We start from the raw sequence: 12,744 nt of genomic DNA, 5'->3' as shown, positions 1-12,744 counted from the left end.
GAAACATTATCTCTGCCATCACCTTGGTGAACACCCTTGGTGCCGTGGAGAGACCAAATGGCAGGGCCTGGAACAGTCCTGCAGTGCAAACCGTAGATAAGCCTGGTGAGGCGGCCAGATCGGAATGTGAAGGTACACATTCTTGATATCCAGAGACACTAGGAATTCCCCCTCCTCCAGACCTGAGATCACCGCTCTCAGAGACTCCATCTTGAACTTGAACACTCGTAAGTACGGATTCAATAATTTAAGATTCAGAATCGGCCTTACCGGTTTCGGTACCACAAACAAGTTGGAATAATACCCCTTGTTATGGAGATGAGGTGAAACTGGAACAATGACCTGCGTTTGTACCAGTTTTTGAATGGCATCCTGTAAGGTTATACTTGCCTCCTGTGAAACTGGTAAGCCTGATTTGAAGAATCTGTGAGGTGGGAGTTCCTGAAACTCCAATCTGTAGCCATGGGAAATAAGATCAATGACCCAGGGATCCTGGCATGATGTTGTCCAGATGTGACTGAAATTTTTTTAGTCTGACTCTTACCTGCCAGTCTTCCAGGCATCGCGGCCCACGGTCATGCTGAAGGCTTTGCGGAAGTAGAGCTGGCGCTCTGTTCCTGAGTACTGGCAGTTGTTGGTTTGCGTGGTTTACCTCTAGCACCTCTGTTGGCTGTAGAAGATCCTCTGGCTTTGCCCTTAAACTTGGCAGTCTGAAAGCACTGTAGAGTAGGTCCTGAGTAGGTCTTCCTAGTTGGGGGAGCTGCAGAAGGAAGATATGTAGACTTACCCGAATTAGCTTTGGAGATCCATTTGTCTAGTTCGTCTCCAAATAAGGCCTCTCCTGTGAAGGGTAGGCCTTCCACGCCTTTCCCGGAATCTGGGTCCGCAGTCCACTGGCGTAACCATAAGCCCCTGCATGCTGACACTGCCATAGCAGTGGTGCGTGCATTAAGCAAACCCACTTCTTTTATGGCTTCCACCATAAAGTTCGCAGAGACCTGTACATGTTGCAGGAGTAAAATAATCTCCCCCCTAGATAAGGAATCCAACCGCTCAATTAGGTTACCTGAACATCTAGCAATGGTTTTAGTAATCCACACACGTGCTATAGTGGGTCTCTGGGCCACCCCAGCAGCCGTGTACAATGGCCCTCATTCCGAGTTGTTCGCTCTGTAATTTTCTTCGCATCGCATCGATTTTCCGCTAATTGCGCATGCGCAATGTTCGCACTGTGACTGCGCCAAGTACATTTGCTAAGAAGTTTGGTATTTTACTCACGGCATTACGAGGTTTTTTCTTCGTTCTGGTGATCAGAGTATGATTGACAGGAAGTGGGTGTTTCTGGGCAGAAACTGGCTGTTTTATGGGAGTGTGTGAAAAAACGCTGCCGTTTCTGGGAAAAACGCGGGAGTGGCTAAAGAAACGGGGGAGTGTCTGGGCGAACGCTGGGTGTGTTTGTGACGTCAAACCAGGAACGACAAGCACTGAACTGATCGCACTGGAAGAGTAAGTCTCGAGCTACTCCGAAACTGCACAGAAAAATCTTTTCGCAATATTGCGAATACTTCGTTCGCAATTCTGCTAAGCTAAGATACACTCCCAGAGGGCGGCGGCTTAGCGTGTGCACTGCTGTGAAAAGCGGCTAGCAAGCGAACAACTCGGAATGAGGGCCAATGATCTGAGTGTAGTCTCAGTCTTGCGATCGGCCGTATCTTTCAGGGAGGCTGCACCAGGGAAAGGCAACACCATTTTCCGTGACAGCCTGGATACTGATGCATCCACTATTGGTGGATTTTCACCCGGACGGAGGAGCCAGCCCACACTAACAAATTCTTAAAGTGCCCATGGCTCCTAGTGGACCTGTCTATAACCCATGGTACTAAATGGAACCCCAGTATCCTATAGGGCGTAAGAGAAATAAGAATGCACAGCTCAATGCAAGTGCATTTGAGGAATGTTTCGTCGTATGTTTTTGCTACATGCATGCATTGAAACCCAATGTAAATACATGGCCACTTGCAGATGAAGGGACATAACGGTGCTGTAATGGAGTTCTCTCACATAGGGCGTGATGACGGAACTATAGGCCTGCACAGTCTCCTCTGCCTGTGTGATGTGACCGAGTTAGCGATCTCATAGATTGCCATCCCAACCCCAACCTGTGAATCTGCGCCGGGCTGAGCGGTGCGTGGGGCATACTGTTTTATTTCCATATTTTCTTTGGTTCATGACCATGCCTCCACGATTCGGCAACACCCCCTACAGTACCCTGTTTTGACCCCGCTCTCTATGGCCCTCGACGGGATGCAGTCAGGATCCCACCTGTTGGAATCCCGGCAGTCAGATTACCGACGCGGGAACCCAGACGCTAGTCGGAATTCTAATACCGGCATCCCAAATAGGTACACATCGTGGCACTGCAGAGGTAAGCCGGGGTGGAGGGTGTTAGGTTTAGGCTACGGGGGGAAGGTTAGGGTTAGCTCATGCCCTGGGAGGGTAGAGTGCGGGGAGGAAGGGGGGGTTGAGGGTTAGGCACCACCCAACAAAGGTTAGGGTTAGGCTGCGGGGCAGGATGATTAGTTTTAGGCAGCAGGGACGGGGGGGGTAGGTTTAGGCACTTACGGGGGAAGGTTAGGGTAAGGCACTAAGGGGGAGGTTAGGGTTAGGCAGCGGGTAGGGAGGGTTAGTTTTATGCAGTGGGGACGGGGGGCTAGGTTTAGGCACTAAGGGGTAGGCAGCGGGTAGGAAGGGTTAAGGGGGTAGGGGAAGAGGGTATAACACCTCTAACTCAAACCTGTTGGCTTCTTCGCAATCGGGATCCCAATATCGGTATTTTGTATGTAGGGATCCCGGGTACCAGCTTCCCCTTATAGACCCCTCTGGATGCAAGTGTTATTATTATTTAATTGCACAACATTTGTGACAATTGAGCTCGTAAATAATTTTGTGTCCTTTTTGTCGCATGTTTTCAGATTAAATGTCGTGTTTTCATGGTTTTACCCAGTTGTCTTGTGTTGTTCTGTGATTTATTGCTCAGTGAATACACCTGATGTCATTGTGGATTTAATATACACAGCAGTGTATCCTCTTGCAATTCTCACATTAATGTACCATTTCAGAAATAATTAAGGGTTCACTGACCTATGCAAATTAATTGGGAACTTTACCGTAGAAAAATGAGCAAATGAATGTCTATAATTATCCTCAGAGAAGAAAACAACAACAACACCTTTCTGAAATTATTATTATTATTTAGAGAAAATGTTTTTCAATGCATACACACAAAAGTATAACAGTAACAATGTCACTATGTTTCTTTTCTTTTAATGATATTTGGACACCAGTGAAATATTAGGTTCACCCTCTAACACCCAAGCTGCTGTCCCTTGGTCTCACCCACCTAGCTGCTTTCCTCTTCCTGCTTTCCTCTTCTCCCACCCTCCAACCCCCAGTTGCTTTCCTCTCTTCTCACCCTCCAACTGCTTTCCTCTTCTCCCACCCCCAACTGCTTTCCTCTCCTCTCACCCTCCAACCCCCAACTGCTTTTCTCTTCTCCCACCCTCCAACCCCCAGCTGCTTTCCTCTACTCCTACCCTCCAAACCCCAGCTGCTTTCCTCTCCTCTCACCCTCCAACCCCAGTGATCGCAAAAACGCGCTATAGCGCGTTTTTTACCCGTTTTTGAAGACATGGGACTCCAGTTTACAAAGTGGTCGGGTCCCCGGGGACGCGCTCCTCATTCCGCCAATCTGTAAGGGGGATTTGTTTAACTGACACGCTGGCCTCGGGCTGAATGATATAAAGAGGAGGTGGAGCCAGTTTCCCCTCCTCTTTGGCGCCTGGCTGCTTGCGGAGGCCGGGTGACTCGGTGTCGGTGAGTGTATATTGCGGCTGGTGGATGGGGGACAGGGGTTTCCACAGGGACTCTGAGAGGTGCTGGCAATGTGCAGGGATCAGCGTCCGTGATCTAGTGGGTAAAGCTGGGCAAAGTGACTGGGGCTTCCCGCGGTGCCGTCTGAGGCAGTGACCGCGCTGCCGCTCTTGCCTTTGAGGTGTTCTCTCAAAGCAAGAGCGGCAGTGCGGCCACTGCCTCAGACGGCACCGCGGGAAGCCCCAGTCACTTTGCCCAGCTTTACCCACTAGATCACGGACGCCGATCCCTGCTGACGTGTGGTGCGTTCCCGTGAGTCAGTCCGCTATGGCCACCTGGTGAAGTATTGGTGGCGGTATTATGTATAGCTGCGGCCATGACGCGTGTTAGTCACGGCCGTGTGAGTGTCTGCCTGGGTTTGCTAAGGGGTCCGGGGTTCCCGCGGCGACAGTGCAGCTGGTGTCGGGAGTAAGAAGTGGTCGGTGACTACTAGCTTTATTGCAGCTGTAAAGGTTCCCTGGCTGGCGTCTTCGGAGAGAGGGGGGCTGGAGCTGTGGTCGGCTGTGTTTTTCCCCATCACCACAGGTGATGTGGTGATGGATTGCCTGATAGTTGGGGGGGTTAGGTGTTTTGTGGAGGGTTTCAGCTTTTAAATGCATTTATTACATGCCATGTTGTTTAGGTTGGCATTACCTAGCTAGCAGCAGGAGTATTTGTTTCAAAATGACAATTGATCAAGTCTTTATTTTTTTTTTAATATGGTAAGCCAGGTAAGGAAAGGTTTTAATTTTCTCCATAATATACTACTGAGGTCACCATCTGTTAACAGCCTCGGATTTACGTTCACATCATTAAATGTTAGTTGTCCTTGTGTAATGTGTATAACGTGCTGTACCTGGCGCAATGTGTATAACATGCTGTACCTGGCGCAATGTGTATAACGTGCTGTACCTGGCGCAATGTGTATAACGTGCTGTACCTGGTGCAGTGTGTATAGGAGGTTCTACCTGGCGCAATGTGTATAACGTGCTGTACCTGGTGAAGTGTGTATAGGAGGTTCTACCTGGCGCAATGTGTATAACGTGCTGTACCTGGTGCAGTGTGCATAGGAGGTTTTACCTGGTGCAATGTGTATAAGCGGCACTACTGTGTGGTGTAATGTGAATTGGCACTTATGTGGTCACGCCCCTTCCCCGTGAAGCCACGCCCCTAAAATTTTGCAGCGCGCCGAAGGCGCGCATTGCCTATGCTTTGCGGTCTAGGAGGTAGGACACCAATTCACTTTCTGCCTAAGGCCACAAAATGTCTATTTACAGCTCTGGTGCAGGGTGTCCTGCATACTACACAGCCCAGCAGCACTGTCACCCCATCCTCCCCACCTTGCACCACTTTTGTAGTGTCCAAATAAGATTAATGTAACCCTAATTGTTTGGATGTTGTTTCTGAGGTTACTAAATTCGGTACCTTTATTACAGTGCCTCCACCCAAATTTATTATAGATAATGAAATATCTTGAATGGGTAAATTTGGGAAAAAACCCTAACTACCTTTTGTATTATATTATCTATTACAGCTGCCAAAGTCCCTTTTCTTCCATCGATTCTCCACTATACAATATAATTCAGGTAAGTAATCAACACTCAGGAGATTCCTTTCAGTATAGTTTATGTTAGATATATATTTAGTTATTAATACATACTAGTGGCAACATTCATATTATATTACATACATACCATAAATAACAGTATTTTTACATAAATATCATCATAGTATACACTTAACTTAAACACTTACTATATGGAATAAGTCATCCTTGCTCTTCTCTGTAATATTAAAACATTAAATAACATTACATTTAAATTATACCTTACAGTTGCTATGAGAGTCCCACTACAACCATTCTGTGACTTGAAGTCCGTATCCCATTCCTGAGAATTTATATATATGCATATATATTTTAAGCTGTCCTTCCTACACCACTTTAAACTCTTGGCTCCTCTGTATACTGAATATATATATATATATATATATATATATTCCCCTATAATAGTAGTTTTTCTTCCAACCAGTAGGTGAAATCCTTTGTAGAAATATCAAAGGAATGGTAGATTATTCAATATCACTATAAATATCCTAGTTGTGGGTTATATGCCGGAGAAAGATACTTGTATCACTGGTTTCCTGTTATGTGAAACAATGTTTCAATTGTATCCAAATAAAGAACTTTTTCAAAGAAGGGCATTATAAAGCATCAAAGTTATTTCTTTTTTTTCTGATAGTGCCAATGTATTCCTCTAAGTTGTTTCAATGGATAGTTAGGCTGTGTATAATATATATATTGTAATTCCGTTCGGATTGTAATATAAGGATCAATATAGCCTTTAATGAATTATGAGAAATCCTCTCCAATGAATTCAGTATTGACTAGATGCTGCACTTAATGATATACAGTCTGAAATCTCTCAGGCTAAATAGAAGTATTCTCCTGCATCAGGTAAGTAAGTATAGGAGCTCTTGTATTATAGGGATATGCCTGCTGTATATATCGTATAATTTATCCTATAGTCCTCTGACCCTTCTTTTCTTTTGTTAAATAAGCTGTTCCTCATTTAAACCGTTGAAACTTATTAATGCTCCCTTATAAATAAGCTGAGTGTCCTGTACATGTAACCATCTAGGTAAGGCTATGATGATATCTAACAGTTTATATAGCACAGACCTTAGGTGTCTTCACAATAGGCTCCTGCCCATTGCCTTTGCAGCTCAATCCTGACCACACCCCCTGTCACTCTTAGTGGCAACCAATTGATACCTGTCACTAGCTAGGGCTACCAGTGGGCTTGATGCTGTCAGTACCCCGGGACAGGTAAACTCAACAAAGGTGAGGGGAGCGGCATATGAGGCGATGAGAGTGACATTTAGCTTGGGAGCGCGGTGGAAAGGTAAATCTGTGGTAATGCTAACAAGTTATAGTTTAGGATGCTACTTCACTTCTGTAGCGGTCAGGGTAAGCCGCTCAAGCAGGCTGGGAGATTAGCAGAGGGAGGCTCCACCAGGCGGAGCGTTGTTGGCTGCTTACAGCATGTAGCTGATAATTTACAGTATTCTTGCGGGCGGAGATAGAGGTGGAGGCGGCTCTACAAGGAGGAGCGTGGGCGGCTACTTCTAGCTATGAGCCGATCATGTACGGGCTCCGGCGGGCGGAGATAGTGATGTAGGCGGCTATGCTAGGCGGAGCTCAGGCGCAGCTTCTCTGAGAAAGTAGATGAGGTGGGTGGCGCCGGCATATGGAATCAGTAGCCACGGTACATTCGGGATAGCGGGACTGACAGCGGAAACTATAGAAGTGAGCAGCGCAAGGCACCGGAGTTCAGAAGGTGAGTTTCTCTTACCAAGATGTACCTCATATAAAGTTGTACTCCCTCGGTGATCGCCCTCTCAGTCTCCGCTCTTGTATGCCGCAGTCTCCAAACCTCTTCACCTGGATACAGCTTCCACGCCTCCACTCTCTGCCGTCCCCTCTTCTAGCCCGATCTTCAGGTGCGCTTTCCTCCGGACTGAGGCTCCTTCCTCTCCTCTGCTCCTGCTGAATGTTTACAGCTCTTGAACGCAGGGCAGGAGAAATTATGCTCACCGTAGGGGCACCACCAGTGTGAGGTAAACCGCTGTGATTTCCCCTTTTTATACTGTGCTCCTCAGGGTCTCGAGAACAGTCCTTTTTCCCGCTCAGGTCGCGGGACCCCCAGCCTGGTGATGTCTCGTGTACCCCCCAGCTGTGATCTTAGACAGCTGTACATACCAGTCTCTGAAGGAGAGTCTCGAGGCAAAAGCTTTTTCCCGCTCCCCAATAAGCACCACAGAGCCCAAATTACCTCACCAAACCTTTACTCCACATCAGGAGTATATAAACACATATACTGTTATATATATACATTTTAATTAGATATTGGTCATTTTTACAATATTTATTAATATGTCCGGCTTATTACACATATGTTAACCAGTCAGGGTCACATTAAGATTAATTAAAACTTTCATTCCGATGGGACCCAGAAAAAGACCGGTAGGACCCCAATTTTCAAAAGTGAGGGGTCCCTGGGACCCACTTTTTTTTGGCTCAGCGCGATCACTGAACCCCCAACTGCTTTCCTTTGCTCTCACCCTCCCACCCCCAACTGCTTTCCCCTCGCCTCACCCCCCCAGCTGCTTTCCCCTCGCCTCACCCCCCCAGCTGCTTTCCCCTCGTCTCACCCCCCCAGCTGCTTTCCCCTCGTCTCACCCTCCAACCCCCAACTGCTTTCCTCTACTTCCACCATCCCACCCCAACTGCTTTCCCCTGCTGTTATCCCCCAGCTGCTTTCCACTACTCTCGCCCCCCCAGCTGCTTTATTGCACTCTCACCCTTCCATCCCCGAAGCTGCATTTTGTTGGGAGCTAATTAACCTGACAGTATATTATGGGATTGTGGGAGGAAACTGGAGTACCTGGAGGAAACCCACACAAGTACAGAGAGAATATACAAACTCCAAACAGTTAGGGCCATGGTGGGAACTGAATCCATGACCTCAGTGCCCTGAGGCAGTAACGCTAACCATTACACCATCCGTGCTGCCCAATTGTGTCATTGTGGTTCTACTCACTGTGGCAGAATGCGGAGCTCATTGTATTAGGGGGCAGGAATGCAATGAAGCCATTCCAGTAGCTACACCAACTGCACTCCCATCTAGACATCCCTTCACGGAGGGGAGCTAAAGAGAAATGGCCATCGTGACTGAAGTGGTATGGGTCGTTGGGTCGACCCAACTAAGGTCGACAGTCATTAGGTCGACCACTGAAGGTCGACATGGGCAATAGGTCGACATGCACTAGGTTGACATGGGAATTGGGTCAACATATACTAGATCGACAGGTGAAAAGGTCGACATGAGGTTTTGGACTGTTTTTGGTGTGATTTTCTTCGTAAAGTCATGGGGAACCCCAATTAGTAAATCGTGTCCGCTCGCCATGCTTCGGGCAAGGTGCCTCGCTCCGTTACTGCTTTGCTCGGCACAGGTTACCATTCCAATCGTAGTCCACATGGATCGTTAAGAGTGAAAAAATACAAAAAAAACAACAAACCTCATGTCGACCTTTTGACCTGTCGACCTAGTACATGTCAACCTATTGACTATGTCGACCTAATGGCTGGCGACCTAAGCTGTGTCGACCTAACGACCATATCCCGACTGAAGCAGGTCAGGGGTGTACCAAAATAAATACTATTTCCATTAGCAGCTGCAACTAACAAATTCAAGTCCACATAATGGACACAGATGTATTTCATGTGTGTTGACCTTCTGAGGAAACCAGACATCTTGCTGAGAAACGCGTCAAGTAAATGCTCTGTTTCTATCTAAGTGACCATATCCGCTTTTATCTATTAGAGCGCAGTTTTATTCACTACATTGAGTTGTTTGAAAGTGAGTTGACTTTTTATCCCCCACAGGCACGTCTGAGGATAAGCCAATACATCCCATTGCTTTTGGTTGCCACAAGGAATAAGAAGAATGACCTGGAATAAGATAGCTACAATAGAAACACAGCTCAGCTACAGAGATCAGAAAAAATAATTCATCTGTCTGCAACAGCTGCTTGATGGAATCACTGAAAATGATCAGAGAATAACCATCTCCTTTCAAAACAGAGCCTACAGTAGCCACAGGAATCATCTACAGCTGAGATACCAGTGAATTCCAGTTGCTTTTCGAGAGGCAAACCAGTGGGATGTTATTAGTCCTGCAATCTGTGGTTTTTATCACCTTTACTGGGAAACTATTTTTTATTTAATTTTTTTTTTTATGTGGTTGTAGGAGAGACATCAGTATAAGATTGCCCCCAACCCCCTGTTATATGTTAAAAATGTAATGGTTTCTGCAGTGCAAGGAGCTATGGACACAATTTTAAAAAGAGGTTTCTGCTATTTCATATTTGTGTGCCCCTGAATTAAATGAAACCTTGATGGCACAATGATATTGCCACCAGTAATAATAATTACCTGTGGGGTAAGCACTTACTGATAGCCCAGCAGTGCTGCTAAGGATGAGTGGGACTCATTCTCAGCATGTTTGATGTACATGCTGATGGCAAGTAAGACACTCAAGAAGTCCTCACTTAAGTAGATAACACAATTCTTACTCCATTTTTTTGACTTTTCCACCTTATGAACTCTTTTCTTCTGTCTCGCAATATTTTTCTTCTTTACCTATTTTCCACATTCCGCAGACTTTCAGCCAGTGTTAAACTTTAACTATGCAATTTAGTATATATAGTATAGAACCGTCTCTATGACAACACAGTTTTCTTTGGAAATCATCTCATTATTGCAATACATGTCTGGTATGATCAAAACAAAAATAGCTGCAGCTAAAGAATAATAATGATATATACTGTATACTGTATAACTATACACAGAGCATGGATAGACCTTATCTGGAAGCCCCAGGTTATCTGGGAATCTCCTGTGTAGCCAGAAGTATCTTTTTTATCTTGAATGACAAATGACAATGAGTAGCTAACAGGGACGTAACAAGAACTTTGTGGCCCCTGCAACATATTGAAGGGGCCCCTGTTGCAATGCTTCTTGTGAGACACCTCTCTGTAGCAGTTATTAATTTTATGCTCCATAGTAGTGCCCTAGTTTATTTTATGAACCATCATAATTCCCTAGTTTACATGATGTCACATTGTAGGGCTGTCAGTATACATTATGAAACACAGTACCCCCCAATTCATAGTGCCCCCAGTTCATATTATAGCACATATCAGTGGCCCCTGTTTATACTGTGTCACATTACAGTGACCTCCAATTCAAATTATGCCATGTTGCAGTGCCCCAGTTCACATTATGCCACACTGTAGTGCCTCCATTTCATATTGTGCCACATTACAGTGCCCCAGTTCATATTACGTAACATAAAAGTGCCCTACAAACTACAATGAGCAGATCAGATTATGATGAAACATTACAGTGCCTTCCAGTTCATATTGTGCCACATAACAGCGCCCCCTTACCATTATAATATCAACTACACACTCCTCTCACTGTGCCACATTACAGCGCCCCCTTACCATTATAATATCAACTACACAATCCTCTCACTGAAAATGTAATGTCACGTAATTCAGGCTGGGCAATTGATCAGACCCAATTACTTAGCAGGCAAATACGGGAAATTGGTATGCAACATTATCACTTGGGTCCAGGCCCCCCTAAGCCTCTTGGTCCCTATGCACCCACTATAGTAACATACACACACAAGAAGGCTTACAAGTAAACTACTATAGTATATATACTTTACAGTACATACACCTATAAACTAAATAGCGATGAAAAACACAGTAAGTAAAGAACTAAGGGGCATTACTATAAATGAGCATTTGTATGTTCTTCCCCCAAAACAGAATTTTTTTTGTGTGGTTCCCACAAATATTAAGGTTCCCCAGGATGTGAGAAGGAGGGGCCTTAGCAAATCTCTCTGACGCAGTCTCCTTCTGTAACACAGCCCACATAGAAACTGCTATGCTGTCGAATTCACCAAGCTGCGGAATGCGAAGTCTTCTGAAGATTGTGTCAGCCCATAGTAGCCTATGGATTACTCTTTCGCCAATTTTTTTTTTTTTTTTGACAGGGATCCTCTGGCCTCAGAGTGATTGTATGAGCCATCATTCTGCATCCAGCTTTTCGCTGGGACAGGCTCTTATTGGAGCCCAACTGTTCCACCTGTGGGCTGAAGCGTCCTGCGGGTGGAGGGATGGTTGGGGCGAGCACTCTATTACGGCCACTGCTCAGCAGGGGAAATGGAATAGATGGCATGTTTATGCATCTAAACAGTGTGGGGAGGTGAGCCTGGGGGACAGCCCAGCTGCTTGGGGAGCACCGGGTCATACCGCAGAGTGATGGAAACAGGGAAGTGACTCGAGGCCACGCCCCCTTTTCAGACATGCGTGTCTTCAGTATGCACAAAGTCACATTTTTCAGACTCAATTTGTTGGGTGGTATGGCAGAGCCTGTATACCAGCAAGAGTATAATGCTACATTTTCAATTTCAATATGTGAATTAAGTCAATGTTATCATATCCCAACCAGTAACGGATTTCCTACTGATAATTGTCAACGTTAATCGTCTGCAGATCCGCTTTGTCAGTCCCTCCATTGGTTACCAGTATTCTACCGTATTAAATATAAAATACTTTTACTTACATACAAGGCCATTAACCAAACTGCACCAACATACATCTCTTCACTCATATCAAAATATCTCCCTACCCGACCTCTCCGCTCTGCACTAGATCTGCGTCTCCCATTTCACACGTATTACTTGATCACACTCAAAATTACAGGACTTTAACCGGGCTTCACCCACTCTGTGGAATGTCCTTCCACGCACAATAAGACTCACCTCTAGTCTCTAAACAGTTAAACATTACCTGTAAACTCACCTCTTCAGACAAGCCTGTCAAATTCCAGACCCACCCACATAACCATCAGTGCTTCCCTATCTAATTACATCCTCTCTGTACAGTACACATAACATCACATACAGTATCTTGTCTTTTTTTACTCTCACACCTTCCTGACACTTGGCCAACATTGCGGGGTGATCATATCATACAACCCATTAAGAACCTAGCAATCTGGTGGACCATTATGCAATAGGTAGCATCTATCCCCGTGTATCAATGCCCATTTCCCTATAGATTGTAAGCTTGTGAGTAGGGCCTTCCTACCTCTATGTCTGTCTGTTTTTACCCAGTTTTGTTCTATTACTGTTGTTCTAATTGTAAAGTGCAACGGAATATGCTGCGCTATATAAGAAACGGGTAATAAACAAACAA

General features: G+C 45.5%; 1 protein-coding gene and 1 long non-coding RNA gene across 3 annotated transcripts in view; one reads left to right on the top strand and one right to left on the bottom strand.

The window, feature by feature from the left end:
- ATP10B (ATPase phospholipid transporting 10B (putative)) overlaps positions 1–12,744 on the bottom strand; it is a 650,716-nt gene that overhangs the window by 225,791 nt on the left and 412,181 nt on the right. The window lies entirely within an intron of this gene.
- Positions 3,514–9,943, top strand: LOC134935732 (uncharacterized). Its single transcript, XR_010180376.1, has 3 exons — positions 3,514–3,873; positions 5,444–5,495; positions 9,356–9,943. It is a non-coding gene; the product is annotated as an uncharacterized LOC134935732 (long non-coding RNA).

This window comes from Pseudophryne corroboree, chromosome 6 (genome assembly GCF_028390025.1).
Source record: "Pseudophryne corroboree isolate aPseCor3 chromosome 6, aPseCor3.hap2, whole genome shotgun sequence".
Classification (NCBI taxonomy): Eukaryota; Metazoa; Chordata; class Amphibia; order Anura; family Myobatrachidae; genus Pseudophryne; species Pseudophryne corroboree.
The sequence above is the reverse complement of the archived record's forward strand: the minus strand, read 5'-3'. Positions and strand labels throughout refer to the sequence as shown.